Raw genomic sequence first — 16,098 nt, forward strand, 5'->3', positions numbered from 1 at the left:
CACAGAGGAAAACTTAGAGGTTCACCATTTGCTTAGCTCCCTTGGAGCGTTAGGAAACGTCAGTGCTCTATTGACATTGCTTCTCTTGTACTCATTTACATCACTGGAGGGCCTGGCCTGCACTTTAAGAAAATACTGCTCCTTTTCAATTGTTAAATAGTGACAAAGTCCAGGTGACCCTCGCACAAAGTCTGAGTGGTTTATGTCAAGCCTGGAGACAGTGACTCATGGAGTCACAGATGATCAGTTGATAAATGTCACCGGTATCAGAAACTTGGCCATTAACATGAGTGATGTGAGAACTAAGAGGTTAAGTAAAAGCTACCTTCATAATGAGTGTGTGATACAGAAAAGCAACATTATGACCCAGGCTTGGATTTTTAGTTTTGTTTCCCATTTCCCCTTAAGGTAGATTTGGTTTTGTAACTTTGCTTGTGGTTAGATTCTTTCTAATCTTTTTAATGCAATATACATTTTTCATAGGCTTATTGTCTGGGAAAAGTCTACAAGAAATCTCAGAAAGAGGTTCAGGTGAAACAGGGGGTTAACTATGATTTTTTGCAACAGTCTGCTGCAACAGTGCAGTCTGTCTGCAACAAACTGCTAGGTTTTGGAATTGCCTTAGCTTCAAAGTGACTCAGGAGCTGGTTTTGAAAACATTTCTAGGAAAGAGTGAACTGCATTACTTCATACATTACAAGCAGTGAGATCCCTTACCTACAGTTAAACATAAGACTAAGAATTTTGCTGAAGCAAAATACCCAAAGTTTTATTGCTTAAATTTATAAGCACATAAGACTTTAGATAACCACTCTGAGTGGCCTTCTTAGTTGCAATTCAAGAATTCAATATGTCATTCAAGTCACTGTGTCCAAGTGTCATCCCACTTTAGGCACAGATACTTATGATCTTCAGTGATTTAAGGCAAAAAGAAAATATGATTTAGAAAAACACTGGGAAGCTTTGGCTTCTAACGTGTCAAATCTCACAAACTCATTATTAAGAAGCTGGTTTACAAGGTAGAAACTAATATTTCATAGTGGTGTTGACCATGTATGAAGCATGCGCATGTAAAGTATGTATAACACATTTTTAGTACGCCATACATTTTCAGTCATCTCTCTTTTTTCCATCCTTTTATCAACTACACTTTGTTAAGAAAAAAGGCAAAGGGGGGGTTAGGCCACTAACATTACAGATATATTTATCAGAGTGCAGTCCAGTCAAAGGATTTAAATTAAGAAACAGCAAGGGGTAAACAGTCTTTGTGGCCTGTGGAGACTTCAGGCATAAGAGAGATCACCCTTCTCAAGACTGAGTATTTAATATTCATCACACTAGTAAAGGTATCACATTCTCTTTCAAGAGGAGAGTCTAAAGTACAGTCACTCAGATATTCATCAACAGATAATATGGGCCATTAACAGAAACACATTTTGCAGAAATAAATCCTTTTCTGATGTATTTCAGTTTGAAATAAATTGGTATTGTACCTCCAAATCCAGGGAAAAGGAGTAGACTTTCCTACTCAATTTTCTTGTTTAAAATTATTTTCATTTAATTTATCATACCGTGGGAAATCAAAAGTAATCAAAATCAGAATGAAACATCAACATGATATTTTCTCAACCTCTTCAGTAAGACTTTATTTTGGTGGAACTTCTGGTTGCTTGGGAAATTTGAAGATTTTGCCTCTCTCTGGTGTGGAAATAAACAAGGAAAGTTTTAAGTGATTGCCTGGAGATTGTATTATTCTATGACACTCATCCTAATACTGATCTGAATTCTGCACCTGCAGATTCATTTACTCATCCCTTCCCTTCAGCAGGCACACTGGACTCAGTGAGTGTGCCTGGTAGTGTGCTAGATTTGCAGTTTCTTCATCCTTATGCTCTCCACACTCTGTCTTCCTGGCCTAACAACACACATCAGAATTCTTGCAAGGTCTGATGTCCCCAACACAATCCGCCTCTTTCATCTCTCCCATACCAGCTTTGCTCTGCTATCAAAAACTGCTAAAAGCTTAGTTATTAACTCAGCAGTTGGAACATGCTTCAAACTTGTGACTCCTGGCAACAGAAGAAAGGTTCCTTGTATCTCTGCAGATCTGCAATTGCAAAATACGTATGGTGCCCCAAGAACAACTGAGGAGAAATGAGACCCATCAGGGGGTGCATCAGAGCCAGCTGAGCCTAAACCTGCATCAGGAAGAAGAGGTAGATGATAGTCATTGGAGACTCTCCTGTGAAGGATCGACGAATCTGCCAACCCGTCTTACCACCCAGGCAGTTTGTTGCTTGATAGATGTTTGGTCTAGGATGTTGCAGAGACAGTAATGAAACTTGTCTGGACCTTGGACTATCACTCTTTGCTGTTCGTTCGTGTGAGCACAATGACACTGATGGGTGGGCATATGAAGAGTAACTATAAAGTCTGGGGGAACAGATGAAGAGGAAAGCCCCAGGGAGGAGTAGATATGTCCAGTAATCAATGAGCTGACATGGGTATGTGTTCTGCTGAACGCATTACAATCAAGGAAGGATTGGTCAAAATTATGAAGGTCAAAGGCAACTGTAGATGCAGCGAGCATGAGACTGTGAGGTTGAAAATCCTCAGAGAAGTGACCAAGGCAAACAGTAGAATCACAGCCCTGGACCTTAAGAGAGTGGATTTCAGATTATTCGCTGGGCAGGATCCCATGGGAGACTGGCCTGGAGGCCAACAAGCCTAAGCAAGCTAGTTGATATGGCAGGATACCCTCCTCAAAGCAGAAAAAATGGTCCAGACTGAGGGGCAGAAAGTTGAGCAGGCACAGCACGGGCTTTGCATGGAGGAGTGGGGAACTCCTGACTGAGTTCAAATGCAAAAAGCATACAGAAGGCAGAAGCAGGGAGGGGCTATTGGCAGGGGGAATACAGTGACATTGCTCAAGCATGCAGGGATGGAGCTGGGAAAACCAGAGCCGATCTGGAGTTGAAACTGGAGCTACGGTAGGTATGAACTGAATAAAGTTGATAACGAAGTAGGTGGAGAATTGGCTGGATCAATTCAGGATATCAAGGATTGATACCGGGGTCAATACTGTTTAATGTCTTTATTAATGACATGGCTGAGAGGGCAGAGTTCACTCTCAGCAAGCTTGTAGACTATATATGCCATGCTAAGAGTGGCTGACAAGTTGGAAGGTTGCATTACTACTCCAGAGGGCCCTTGACAGGCTGGAGAAATGGACTAACAGGAACTTCATGAAGTTTGAAAAAGTCAAAAGCAGAGTCCTGCACCTGGAGTGAAATAACTTTCTACAGCCATACAAGCCGTACAAGCAGGGGGTTGACCTGGCAGAAAGTAGCTTCACAGAAAAGGATTTGGAGGTCCTGATAACAGCAACATAAGCCAGCAGTGTGCCCCCCCGGCAAGAAAAGCCAACAGCACCCTGGGCTGTATCACAGTGTAGCCAGCAGATCAAGGGAAGTGACTGCTCCCATCTACTGGGTCCTTGTGAGGCCTTACCTGGACCGCTGTGTCCAGTTTTGGGTCCCCTCAGCACAAGAAAGGTATTGACATATTGAAGTGAGTCCAGCAGAGGCCGCTCAGAGGGTTAGGGCTTTTGCCAGGCTGAAAGAGATGGCTTTGCTCAGCCTTACAAAAAGAAGACTAAGGGGAGGCCTCAGTGCCATCTGCAACTGCCTCATCAGAGACTATAGAAAAGACCAAGTTAGACCAACCTTCTCAGAGGTTAGCACAAAGATAGACCGAAAAATTATAAACAAAAGTTGGAACATCAGAAATTCAGGTCAGATATAAGGAAAACATTTTTAATCACAAGGGTGATCAAACACTAGGATAGATTGCCCAGAGAGGTTGAGGAATCTCCATCCTTGAAGATGCTCAAAACTTGACTGAACCAACCCTGAGCAGCCTGGTCTCGCTGGACCTGGTTTGAGCAGGGACATTGCATTCTTCCTCTGGAGGTCTTTTCCATCCTAAGGTACTCTTTACGTACATTCCCTTTCTAGTGAACTGTTTTACTTCTTTATTCACTGGAACAATTTCATCGTAACACCAAATATTTCAAGAATAATACCAAAGGTAAGCAGCCAGCAATGTTATATACGTTTTCGTTTTCATCAAAGACGACAAGACCAAAAACAAACAAACAAACAAGAATAAAACCAGACAGACAAGAGAAAGCAGGTGTCTTTCAAGAAGCTGTGCTACGGATAGTCTAGCAAGTTTCTTTACCACCTTCTGCAGACAGGGGAATGGTGGCTGCTGAATGATGTCCAATGAGAATAACAACATAAATGCTGACAGATGCTCTAAATAATGCGTCAAAGGATGATTCACAGAAATACTGTGCAAAACTACTGGGGGTAATTTTTATCTTATAAGTTACTGCACGTTACCATTTAGCTGCATACAAGACACTGAATCCATCAGATTTCCTATCTGTAAACTCTAGAGGGTTCTGTAATTGATAGTCTGAATGCATCACTGATCAAAATTATGCTCTATCTAGCATAAATGCACTGAAACAGCCAGTTAGCAGGAAAAAATAGTATTAGACAATAAAATTCTCATGGCATAATTAAAGGCATTAAATATTGTGCTTGGACTTCAAAGCTAGATAGAAGCAAAGTTTTTATCCCAAAATGTAAAACTAAAGATGTAAAGAAATTTTCCATTAAAAAATAGAAATTGCTAAAAATCAAAACTACATTTTGCCTCATACTAGGCCGTTAAAAGGTGAAAAAACTTACTTTTTTCCTTCTTTAATAGTGATGATATTCACAGCAGCCAAAGTTTTGAGAAAAGGTATTTAATATCAACCTTCTGAATGTGTCCTTAGACTTCAGTGTAAAATCCTTAACTATTAAAAAAGAAAATTGTAAAAATGCTCCTATTTTAATGACAGAGGACAAGACAGTAAAATTTCACTGTTTTTTAACACATTCTGAAGTTGTTTATACCTAGTGGTTTTGACTTTTGTTTCCAATGTTTTCTGCCTGAGTATAGGTTCTCTCTCCAGGGTCAGCAGTAATTTATACCACTTGAATAAGGTATATCAGGGATCTCAGGGAGGGGAGGAACAAATGCATCAGAATGGGTTTTTACCATGACCTTCTCCTAGTTATCCACACTCATCTTCCCATGTCAGACTTGAAGAGAGCAACTGCAACTGTCACAAGAGACCACTGAAATGAAAATGCTTGCATGAGCTTACTCCCACCTGGTCAGAGAAAATACTGGTAGTAATTTTCAAAGGACTCTTAAAGTCCATTAGTTTATGTCTAAGTGACCTCAGTGACTCGGAGGACTCTGACCTCATAGTGACTCTGGAAAACAGTTTTGCAAGTCAGAATGAGCATTTCTGTGCATGTCCCAGAATAAGCATCCAGACTGGAATAACTGAGTAAACCCAGGGCTGTGGGCCCACCAGGCACCTTACAGGAGTGACACGCCGTATGGGGGACTCTGTGGGTAGGGGCACAGCTGGCAGGAGCACTCTTTTGCTACGAGCAGTGGTGACACACCGGTGCTGGCTATCTACTACTTGGGGCTTCGGTCAGATCTCCAAACTTGTGGGAGGACTCCTAACCTGGCCTGTCTCTGTACCCACCACAGCTCTTCTCTTGTCCCACGGGAAGATGGTCCATCACTAAATTTCATCATCTGGATGGTGCTAATCAGTAAGACAGAGAATGGAGTAACTGTTTTAACTTTTTGGGGTTTTTTAAGCGGAGCTACTGTAGTTGCGAGTTACTGATCAACCTTTATAATTAACTATATTATTTTCCCTTGCAGCCATTTAGCACAAAGTGAACTCATGCTTTTAAAAAAGACACAGAGATGACTGTCCATCAAAAACAATAGACAGCATAGGAAAAGAATGGCTATCCCCTTTTGGTTAGAGACAAACCTCACTTCAAGTGAAAAAAAGACTATAACAATTTAATAGTTTTAGTGCCATAATAAACTAAAGTTATATTGCAGTGCTGTCTGCAGTGCCTGGTAAAAGCAAGCACCCCCACCTACTAGGGTAGACCCCTGTCTCCATGTAAATGCTTACTAAAAAGCTAAATCACCTTAAAGGAAGGATTTTACTGTCCTCCTGCTAAATGAGCTTTATGAGCCATTTGCTCAATTCAGTCCTGTGTCTTGTCAAGAGCACTGGCTGTATACCACGCTTGTCAGCATTTGTTCTCACCTTCCATTCAGTTGTATATTTTTATACATTGACAGCTTCTATCATCAAATTTAATGACCTCTTTCAGACAAAGGAATAATTGACTACTGAGATCTTCTTTTATTTGCAGTAACCCTAACAAACCAATTTCTCAGGAAGCCCTCAGACAATTAAAAAGCATGTTTAATTTCTATAGAACCAATGTGATGCAGAAACCATCTACATGGCACCAGGACAGGTGCATAAGGATGAGACACAAAGGTTACTGACTTTTTTTTTTAGATAACAATTATTTTTATCTTGGTCCCATTCATTTCACTGCCCTCAAAGAAAACATATCTTCTGCAAAAGATTTATACTAAACAAATTTCCTAATGAGCCTGTATCACATCTTACGCACAGTCAGTTCCTTTGAAACAATTTTTCTGTTTCCATTCCATAAAAAAAAAAAAAGAAAAAGAAAAAAGGTACCTGTGGTTTGGTGAGACTTGTGTCCAACTGTGTAAGAAGCATTTCTAATATTCCTTGTCATCTACGTTAGCATACGTTTTCCTCTTGAAACTTACACAAGACAATGCAGACCCTGGAAATATCCATGTAATTGCGTCAGGACAAAGTCACCTTTGGATATGCAAGTCTCAAGAGTCAATGTCGCCACACAAAATAAATATACAGAATGTAGAATACAGTTATTATGATTATTGGTTATAAAAGAAAAGGTGTCATTTCCACCACTAGCAGGGAATCCAGTACCTGAAGGAATGGAAACTCTGATACTAGATGTAATTAAGCATAATGTACCTCACAGAATTGACTCAAGATTTTGGAAACAATAAAAGCAGAACAATGCATGCTACTTTAGAAATGTATTGCCATGGTAGCACAAATGACTAGCACTGAAGCGTCACAGATCATGGTGGAAGATGTATGAGAAATCTCTTTGCCTATTTTGATGTATAAGCCATTTCCTCAAAATCAGATTTTTCATAACAGTTTTTGAAGCTACTAAGGAGAAATTCCCAAGGGAAATGGGTACAGATCTATTTGTTCTCAACAAAACCTTTCCTCTTTAGGGCGGGGAGCAGATACAATTCTTGCAAATATTGTTTTGTAAGAAAAGCATTTCTGTTGCCTGTGCGTGTTCCCAGCCGGTGGAACACAGCTTGGAACAGGTCTCTGCTAGACAGCAGGGGTGGAATAAGCTTTTGCAAAACAAAGAGTTGGTTCCAGAAACTAAGAAAGTCCTGTGAATAACTGATCTACCACAAAAGAAAAGGAAATGGAAGGGGAGGTTACTTCTTCAGGCTTTGTTGTAATGCTAATTTACGAGATTAACTCTCCAAAAGAGGAAACGTGTCTGTTCCCTGATACAGCTACTATAAAGTGGAGAATTTAACATAGATTTAAAATACTGCACACCAACCTATGAAGTCGCTATGTTCTTTGTTATGCCACTCATGGAATCATGAAAAAACGCACAGAACAACCATATTAAACCAGCAGACAATTTAATGCCTATCTCCAGCTTGGCTGTGAAGTCACTGGAGATCATATCTTTGGCTCATCACATGATGCCATCCAAGATGGACAAGAATCTGGTTTGCGCCAGGTTATTTGTACCACTGAGATTGGCAGTGACTCAGATCTCGATTGTCTCACCTGTATTACTGTATTACATGCCCACAGAAACAAAAATAATACAGGTGGTTCTCAAGCAAGCAGAAGTGCTCTCACACAAAGGACAACGTGCACCTGATCTGGCAATAACCCTTCCAGGCATAGGACTCTAAACAACACTCAGAAGATGGCCCCAGCAGGTGATGATATTTTGTTTCCACAGCATGATGTTGTCATGTGAAGCATGATGGTAAGATAGGCCACAACCCTTCTCTGGAAACCTTCTCACCAGAGCAGCTACACAACCTTTGCACTGTTCCTCAACGCTTGAGTCTGACCCAGAGCACTACTTATACATCATCTCATGACTTATCACACCAGCTGGCAGAGAAGCTGCTGAGTTACACCACTCCCTTGAACCTTATGACATCCCGCAAAGTGAACATGTGTTGCCCACCTGACCTCTTATTTGCTCGTTGGAAATGCACGTGGCAATGTATGATGCAGCTTCACAAATCTAATAAGCACATAACTAGCACTAGAGCTACAGTATACATAAACACATTTTGATTCAAGACTTGCATCTTTTTACAGCAACTATTCAGGTCCGGCAACATTGCATAGAATGGATCACCTATCAGCAGGAATCATATTTAACTGGTGGGGAAAATGTAGCTTGTAAAAAAGGACAAAGAGAAGTAAGGGAAAGGCTGAATTCAGGTATGAGAAAGCTATCTTGCAATTAATTTTGACTATAAGCGTATAGTTACCTGATGCAATCCTTGCACACGCATTCTGTACTGTTTTCATACAACATATACCTGTTTAACAAAGAAGGAAACACATTTATTATTTGTTAATAAACCAGCCTGACTTTACGCCCTTCTACTTAACCTGAACAGACAAGCTCAACTCCTTAAAACAGTTCCTGCAATTTTCAAGACAATAAAGTGTACTAGTTTGTCTTTTAAAATACCTGAGACCTGAATTCAGCCCAAACTCTTTCAAAGTAGTACAGAAGCCTGTAGGCTGGCCCACATAGTAGGTGATCTTCACATGTTTCCAAAACCTCATGATTAGTAAGCAAGAGAGATGAAAATCATCTTCATCTCCGGTTTGGTCTTTTTCATAAGTTTTTGGGAGAATTGCATGGGGTATTTTTTCATTGGGACTCTAGAAATCTTTTTATTAGGAAGTCTCTGGCCACGTAATTGTCTCCAGATCACCATGAAATGTCGACAGATACCTACTCAGAGAGCATGCAGTTATACCATCCATGACTTTCCTCAGCTGTGCAGTATGTAGCACATTTATACCACGTTCATTTAGCCAATGCATTACATAAGCTCCCCAGTTCTCCAAGTATTTGAGTCTATTTGACCTAAATAAATACTCAGCTCTGCCACCTTTAAGCAGACCACAAAGATTTTCCGATGTGCCGCCTCTTACAGTACTACGTTCAGTAAAGGTGGCAGAATCCAACCCAAAGAGGCTCAGCCATGCATACCGCACGTAGACAACCAAGTTTGCTGGGAATTATCTCTGACAGCTCTCTCTAAATTTGCCTTGTTCTCTACCTGCAGGCAATCAATGACTGGTTAGTATAATGCCACCCTCTTTTTTTATCACTACCAATAAAGCCTATTATGAACAGAGGCTGTCCTGTGTCACAGACCATCTGATTATTTGCTCTGCACTTCTCCAGCACTTGATCTGTGTCACAAGTCAAAACCCATGCATACTACAGACAGTTGCTGCAGAGTATCTGAAGTCACTAAATTTTTTTCCCTATGGACTTAAACACAAACATCAGCATTTACAGCAATGGGTGCAAAGTCCCAGCCCTTCCATCCGCTCTCTGCTTTGAACACCCTTTTGGTTGTTGGACTGAAAATTCAGCGATAGTATTTGTCCACCTTACTAATATCTTGAAGGCCTTAATTTAAACTTCATAAAACAAGCCAGGCTTCATGGAGCAGCAAAGTGTTCTGTACTTGCTTGTGTAACAAGATACCCTCATAAATTATTATATCAGTTATAATGAAAATCCTACATGCTATTAATTTAAGATAGAAAATACAGCACTAAAATAAGATAATATCTCCTACTGTAATTCCTTTTCCTGAGGATTCTGCTGCTGTAGGCCCAAAAAAACTGAAGGACAGGCAATGCAGTTACACCCTCTTATTTTGCTACCTACCATTCCCTTTGCAAATTTGTAGTTTTTCCTTATCCCTTTTAATGCTGATTTGTTTTTCCAAAACATTAACAAGATTTTCTTACTTGTACATACAGTTTGTTATGGGTGTGGTGGTATCAGTATGGTATAGAAAGCACAGAGTTCTGAAAGTTCACGTTGTGCACAAAGAGCAAAGGCAACACTGATTCCTCTACTCTGACCCCAAGCCTTCCATCAGAAAGCCTCTTTTTTTTTTCCTGGGTGCTCATGTGCACATAGGTACGTTCCAGATTTGCTCCATGACCTGTTCCCAATCCTGTTTCTTTCACAGTCATGCTCCTTCACCAAATATACTTGCCATCGCAACAGACCTTTTCTTCAACAGTAAGCATTCAGGATGCCTTCTGAAGGAGTCTAGGGGCTTCCTCATGCAAAGCGTCATGAGAATTTGGGAGAAATCCTAACCCTATTAAAGTCAATGGTATCTTTGCCATGAACTTCAACGCTGTCAGGATTAAGCCCCCTCTTGATTTATGGCGTTGTTTTGATGATGAGTATTCCTGAGGGGAGATTTTGCTAAGTAGCCAATTAAAACCATATGTCAGCCCAGCCTCAGTCATGACTTTCCCTAATTTGCATAAAACGACCCAAGATTTGAGTTTCTGCGGAAAAAATAAATCAGGTAAGTTTGGCTTAGTTTTAGGTTTCACTGGAAAAGTTACACTCAACTTTGGTATGTCACTGTTTGCTTAAAAAACATTCTTTCTGAATTCCACCACTTTTTTTCCCCTCTAAAGAGTTTTAGGTCATTCTTGCTAGAGACGAGTGGATTTCATCAAGCTGTAGAACTACTTTGATGGTCTGGAGTGTATTTTACTGGGTCATGGATTTGCTGCCTATAACATTTGCTTAAGGAGCATGTCATCACATCTCAAACAAAAACAGTACTGTCATTTGAGCACTTTTATCAGGTTTTGCTGTCCTGGTATGCAATGAACCACAAAACTTGTTACGTACACTTTTAAATTATTACTTTACTGGGACAAGTGGATGAAGTTAAATTTGTATTTTGGGCTGCTTTGCTGTTTTTCTGGCTGCTAGAACAGTGAAATTTTAGGCTGTGGTGGCTGGCGGGCAGAGCTTGTCAGTTTTCTTTTGCCGTGTGTACGTTTGTCCGTGCAGTTTGGTGTTTGCGTGGTAGGTTTTCTTTGGTTTGCTTTTTTGGCTTTTGTACTGTGAGCTGTTGGATGCTTATTCGGTCTGGGTTCTGTCATCATGTGGAGATGCAAGACCCATGGCTTTGTGGATGGGGTAAAAGGCTATAGTTAGCAAATAAAAACAGAATCTTAAGTCTCCTACAGTATCCTCTTTACTAAGAATCTTTAGATTGTGTCTAAAACACATATGAGTGTCTCTAAAAATACATAAATAATCTATTCAGGGCCCTATGCCACCCCTTTCCAAAGCTGCTTATAATTGTCAATATATATTCTAAGCTCTTTACCTAAGAATATCCTGAGAAACACGCAGAATAAATAACCCGGGTTTATTCTTAATATAACATCAACTTGTATTTGTCCAAAGTTAGAGGGAAGGCACCTCCCCTTTCAGTGCAGATGAATTATTTAAAAGGGAGGAGAGAAAGGATCATAAGCAAAGTACATGCCTTATCAAAATTGTCAAGCTTTTACATTCCATTTCCTTGTGATAAGACTCTTGTGCTGAGCCAGTATTCGGAAGTGAGCCCAAAGGGCTGACTGATAAGTTTACATAAGGAAGGAAATAATCAATTTAGGGCTGTTACTGAATGAGCTCTTATCATGTTCATTTCCTTACTATTGCTTCTCAAGCTAAATATTACACGTTTAGGAGCAACTTCAAAAGATTTACCATTCTAACCTCTGCATTTTATTAAGGATAATTCTTTCAATAGCACGAAGCATTTGCTTGACCACAATAAGAGTACAATTCAGACACTAACAAACTTAGATTTTAAGACACTGATATTTATGCTGAAGGAAGCAATACTTTCTTGCAGGAAGATGGCATTTTTTCCAGCCCACTATTTAATATTTGAGGCACAGAAGAGATATTTTAAAAGGTACTAATAAGTAGGACACTGATTTCCCCTTCCACCTCTGTCGATTTCCCTCTCCTGCTCCTGTAATGTACTTCCCCTATAATAGTCTTCCTTTTCTCCAAGAAGTATGTTTTTTTAAGACCCTGATGACAACAGCATGATTTGTGGGAGCACATGACTTCTCATGCTAAAATTAAAAATGTGGCTCTTATTTTTAGTCTGCATTAAACCATAAAAAAGAAAGTACATTGTGTCTGGTAAGTGACCAACTATAGCCCCTTTGTCTACAGTAGCTTTGCAGAGCTCCTGAGAGCTTCACTGAGAGCAGAATTGGTTCCACAGGATCAAAACTCAATTACTGGGAGAGAGTGGGGAGGGAGAGTCCCAGCTCAAAAAAATTAATGTAGCAATTAATAGATTTAAGTTGGTGGCAGCATGAATTGGTACTCAAATGTAAAACACTTACAGATTTAATACAGTGCAGCTTTCATATGAACCATTACATGAGGACAATATTTGTTTCTCCATACTTGATCTGGCTCGTACCTGGGTCACAGTCAGTACTGACGAGGATTTACTTAGGTCTTAGTTGGGATGATTACTTCTCCGTGAACACAGATTACATTTGTATCCTAACATGCTTGTGACTAGATTGTGTCCAATCATTAAGAAAACCACTGAGATGCTGTAACACTGCCATTGCTATAAAACATTCTTCATTGGCATCCAACGGTTATAGCAAGTGCTGTGGAGTATACCGATTGTGGCCAATTCCCTGTGCCAACAAATCTGGCAGTGATACCCGAACAAGCTGCAATGGAGAAAAAGGTCAGAAAATGGTGCCTTGATCAATGCCTGCAATGCATTTACATTTAGAACCAGAGTATGCAAAGCTTCACAGTTCATTTGAAAGTGGGGGAGACACAACAAAACGACAAAAAAAAAAACCAAAAACCCAACACTGAAGTGTTGAAATCTTGATAATACAAGTAGAGAATTGGGACTTTTCTGAAGTCTCTGGTTAAGTTAGGGGTTGACAGATGTTTTGCCTTTCAGATACACGTGAAGTATAACCCACAGAGAGCCAAAATTGTACCGGCATGTCAGGAAAATCACTAGCAAGATATGGCAAAGGCTATGCCTGACCTTCTTGCATAGGATTACACCTGCTCATTCTCACCTGACGTAACTAGATATGGATCTGATTAAGTATGTAGTTGCCACCTGGTAGTAGCTGGCCTGAAACACAGTGAGAAAGACCATGCACTTCTTTATGTTTCTGGCCAACATGGGTATGTGAAACACATCAACTCGTTAATTCTTCCTTAGACTACTATAGTGCTTTCAATGCTAGAGCCAGTTTTCATAGGCATGAGGAACTGCAAACAATACAGAAAGCAATGGACTCAGTATTAAACAGAGCAAGTAACTAGGGGGAGCATTCCGTGACTCCCTGTCCTCTGGTCTCCTAAAGGACACAGATTGTAAGAGACAACCTCTCAGAATATAATCTGAAACCTTCCTGCTTGTTAGGCCTCTCTGTAGTGAAGTACTGCAATGCTTTTGATCTGAGGTCATGCTCAGACAGGAGCTTAATATATAGCAAAAGAGAAACTCTGGCAGGGCTTCCTCCATGAGGGACATTGATTCTGGAATTTACTTCTTCCCCTGATCCAGCACAGCCTGGATTTTTAGACCATCAGGGCGCTTCGTAAGGTTCATCCATTCCACTGTGAGTAGCCTCCTTCCCAAAGCTACCATTACTAACGCTTACCTTGCTCAAGTTACAGCGCTGTTGGATCCAGGTATTTCATTCTAGCACATCTTTAATTTACAAGGCGAGATTTATTTATGGAGCAGACCACTTCCCTCCCGGAAAGGTTATATACTTTTCATCACCTGTAATGAATATATAGTTTAATGAATTCATCAAGAGCCTGATCGAAAGACCTTGGAATGAAGGGGAGTCTGTTCAACAGTTTGCTGCCTCAAGAAAATACAGAACGCTCAGCCTGGATTTTATGTAACACAAAGGATGATGCATTTGCATTTAACAGCCAATTTTAAGCAAGAAATTTAATGCTTTTCTCCCTGGGCCCCATGACATATGCAGTCTCAGCCAGGCTTTGATCCAAAACCCTTGACCTGACTCTCCGAGGTACGAATACGGCAGTGCAGAAGTTGTTTGGTATGGATGCTCTCTAAACTGTTTCCCAGAGAACATCCATATAAAACAGGCATTGTGCTTCAGTAGGCAGTCCTATATGGCTGTAGGAAAGCTGACATTAATTTACAGACAGAGCAACAAAGTTGTCCAAGGATCATCAGGTGCTAAAGAGATGGGCAGGCCTTCCTGCCATCCAGCACATCAAGCAAGATGAGAAGATCGCTGAAACAATGTGGTTTATAGTTATGAGTAACTAATTGTTCTGAGTAAGACTTTCTGTGGTGCTGTGTCTGTACACTTTATAAATCATTGACAGGTTTGTTATGCAAGTGGTCCCTGGTACCTTGTAAACAGAGCTTCTCCATGCTCTGTTGATCTTTCCACTGCAATTTGTTGCAGGCCTAATAGCTGCTTAAATAATTTCTGACATCTATAAACATAGGCCAGATCTAAAAGTGTAAACCAGAACTCCTAGGCTTAGTTGCTAAACCTAGATACCCACCGCTGAACCTGAAGTATCTGCATTAGGGTGGCTTGACGTTATCAGTGCAGCATGTCCAGAGCTTCCACAGCAAGTTTATTCTATTAAGTTTAAGTATTTGGCTCCTGTTTCCAATGTCTCTATTTAGGGAATCAAAATTGGAAATTCTGGCTTAAGGGCTGAGACACTCAAAAAAGAGGTGAAACTCTGGAGCGAGTAAAAACTGTGTTAGTTCTCTGGATGAGGGTGCCAGTTCTGCAGAGTGATGAGAGCTCTGCATGGCCCAGCATCCCCATGTAGTCACACATCTCTAGCAGGTGACCACTGCATGAAATACCAGCATTTACTGCCTACGCAGCCTCCTGGAAAACATGGAGAGAGACACTAAACTTACAATTACTGTCTCCTCTGAGCTGTCAAAGGCCAGGTGTAAGGACTTTTACAGGAACTGCATGGCTTTAGCTAACAGCCGTCCTCTTGGAAAAGGAAGCATGAAGATGCTGACCAACTAGAAAAAAAAAGGAAAAAGACACCCTGTTACAAACAAGCAGAAAATATTTTTGAGTGCAATGAAGCACAGGTTCTTTACTCAACTAATCTCCTGTGTAGCACATAGAGGAGTTCCATCTTGCAGGGAAGGAAAGTACTCAGCCTTGGTTTGGTTACCTCCACAAGCTTTAAAGTATACATACAGCAAAGCTTGATCTAAAAGTCAAAAGTAACACTATGCACATGGCATAATTCACCATTTATCTACACACATTTCATTTCCATCATACATGGAAGTGCTAGACAGGCTGTTTAACCTCTTGGATTCAGTTTGTCTGCATAAAAGGGATAGTAATACTCACTTTCCTCAAGAAGTCATTTTTGCATTATTGTTGCTGTTATACTTAATGGGTTGGCTGTTTTTTCTTACTTTCTATGTTTATGAGAAAATCTAAATATACACATACTCTGGGCTGATAATACCAAATACTGTGTACACTGACAGATTGTAGCAACAGAACACTTAGTCAGATGGCAGAGGATTTCAGCAAAATACTCTGGATTTACACCAAGAGGAATGAGATGGGACTAAACTTTTATTAAATTCGCCTGTGTTTGTAATCACAGGCTTACTAGCCTACCACCAAAATTCGACCTAAAAGGCATCAGTACTAGTGCCAAAAAATGCATTCTGGCCAAAACAAATATTTTACTTTCAGTAAATAAATTTTCACTTTCCTGCCTAAGAGTAATGTTGCTGAATTACAGCTGAGAAGCTCAGAAGCCCTCTGCTTCCAATATAAGCTACTAATGAACGTAAGGGACGTTCTGCACCACAGTCCAAGAGCCAGCAGGATCTTCCAATAAGAGTCTGAGAACTCCACAGAAGCATGATCTA

General features: G+C 40.4%; 1 long non-coding RNA gene across 1 annotated transcript in view; it reads right to left on the reverse strand.

Annotated features, from left to right (window-relative positions):
• Positions 1–16,098, reverse strand: part of LOC135313178 (uncharacterized) — a 158,759-nt gene that overhangs the window by 41,003 nt on the left and 101,658 nt on the right. The window contains exons 4-9 of the long non-coding RNA XR_010372804.1: positions 15,106–15,219; positions 13,838–13,962; positions 12,610–12,874; positions 8,575–8,625; positions 6,659–6,770; positions 4,761–4,870 (exon numbers count right to left, since the gene is read on the reverse strand). This is a non-coding gene — a long non-coding RNA (uncharacterized LOC135313178). The remainder of the gene's footprint in view (positions 1–4,760; positions 4,871–6,658; positions 6,771–8,574; positions 8,626–12,609; positions 12,875–13,837; positions 13,963–15,105; positions 15,220–16,098) is intronic.

This window comes from Phalacrocorax carbo, chromosome 4 (genome assembly GCF_963921805.1).
Source record: "Phalacrocorax carbo chromosome 4, bPhaCar2.1, whole genome shotgun sequence".
NCBI lineage: Eukaryota > Metazoa > Chordata > Aves > Suliformes > Phalacrocoracidae > Phalacrocorax > Phalacrocorax carbo.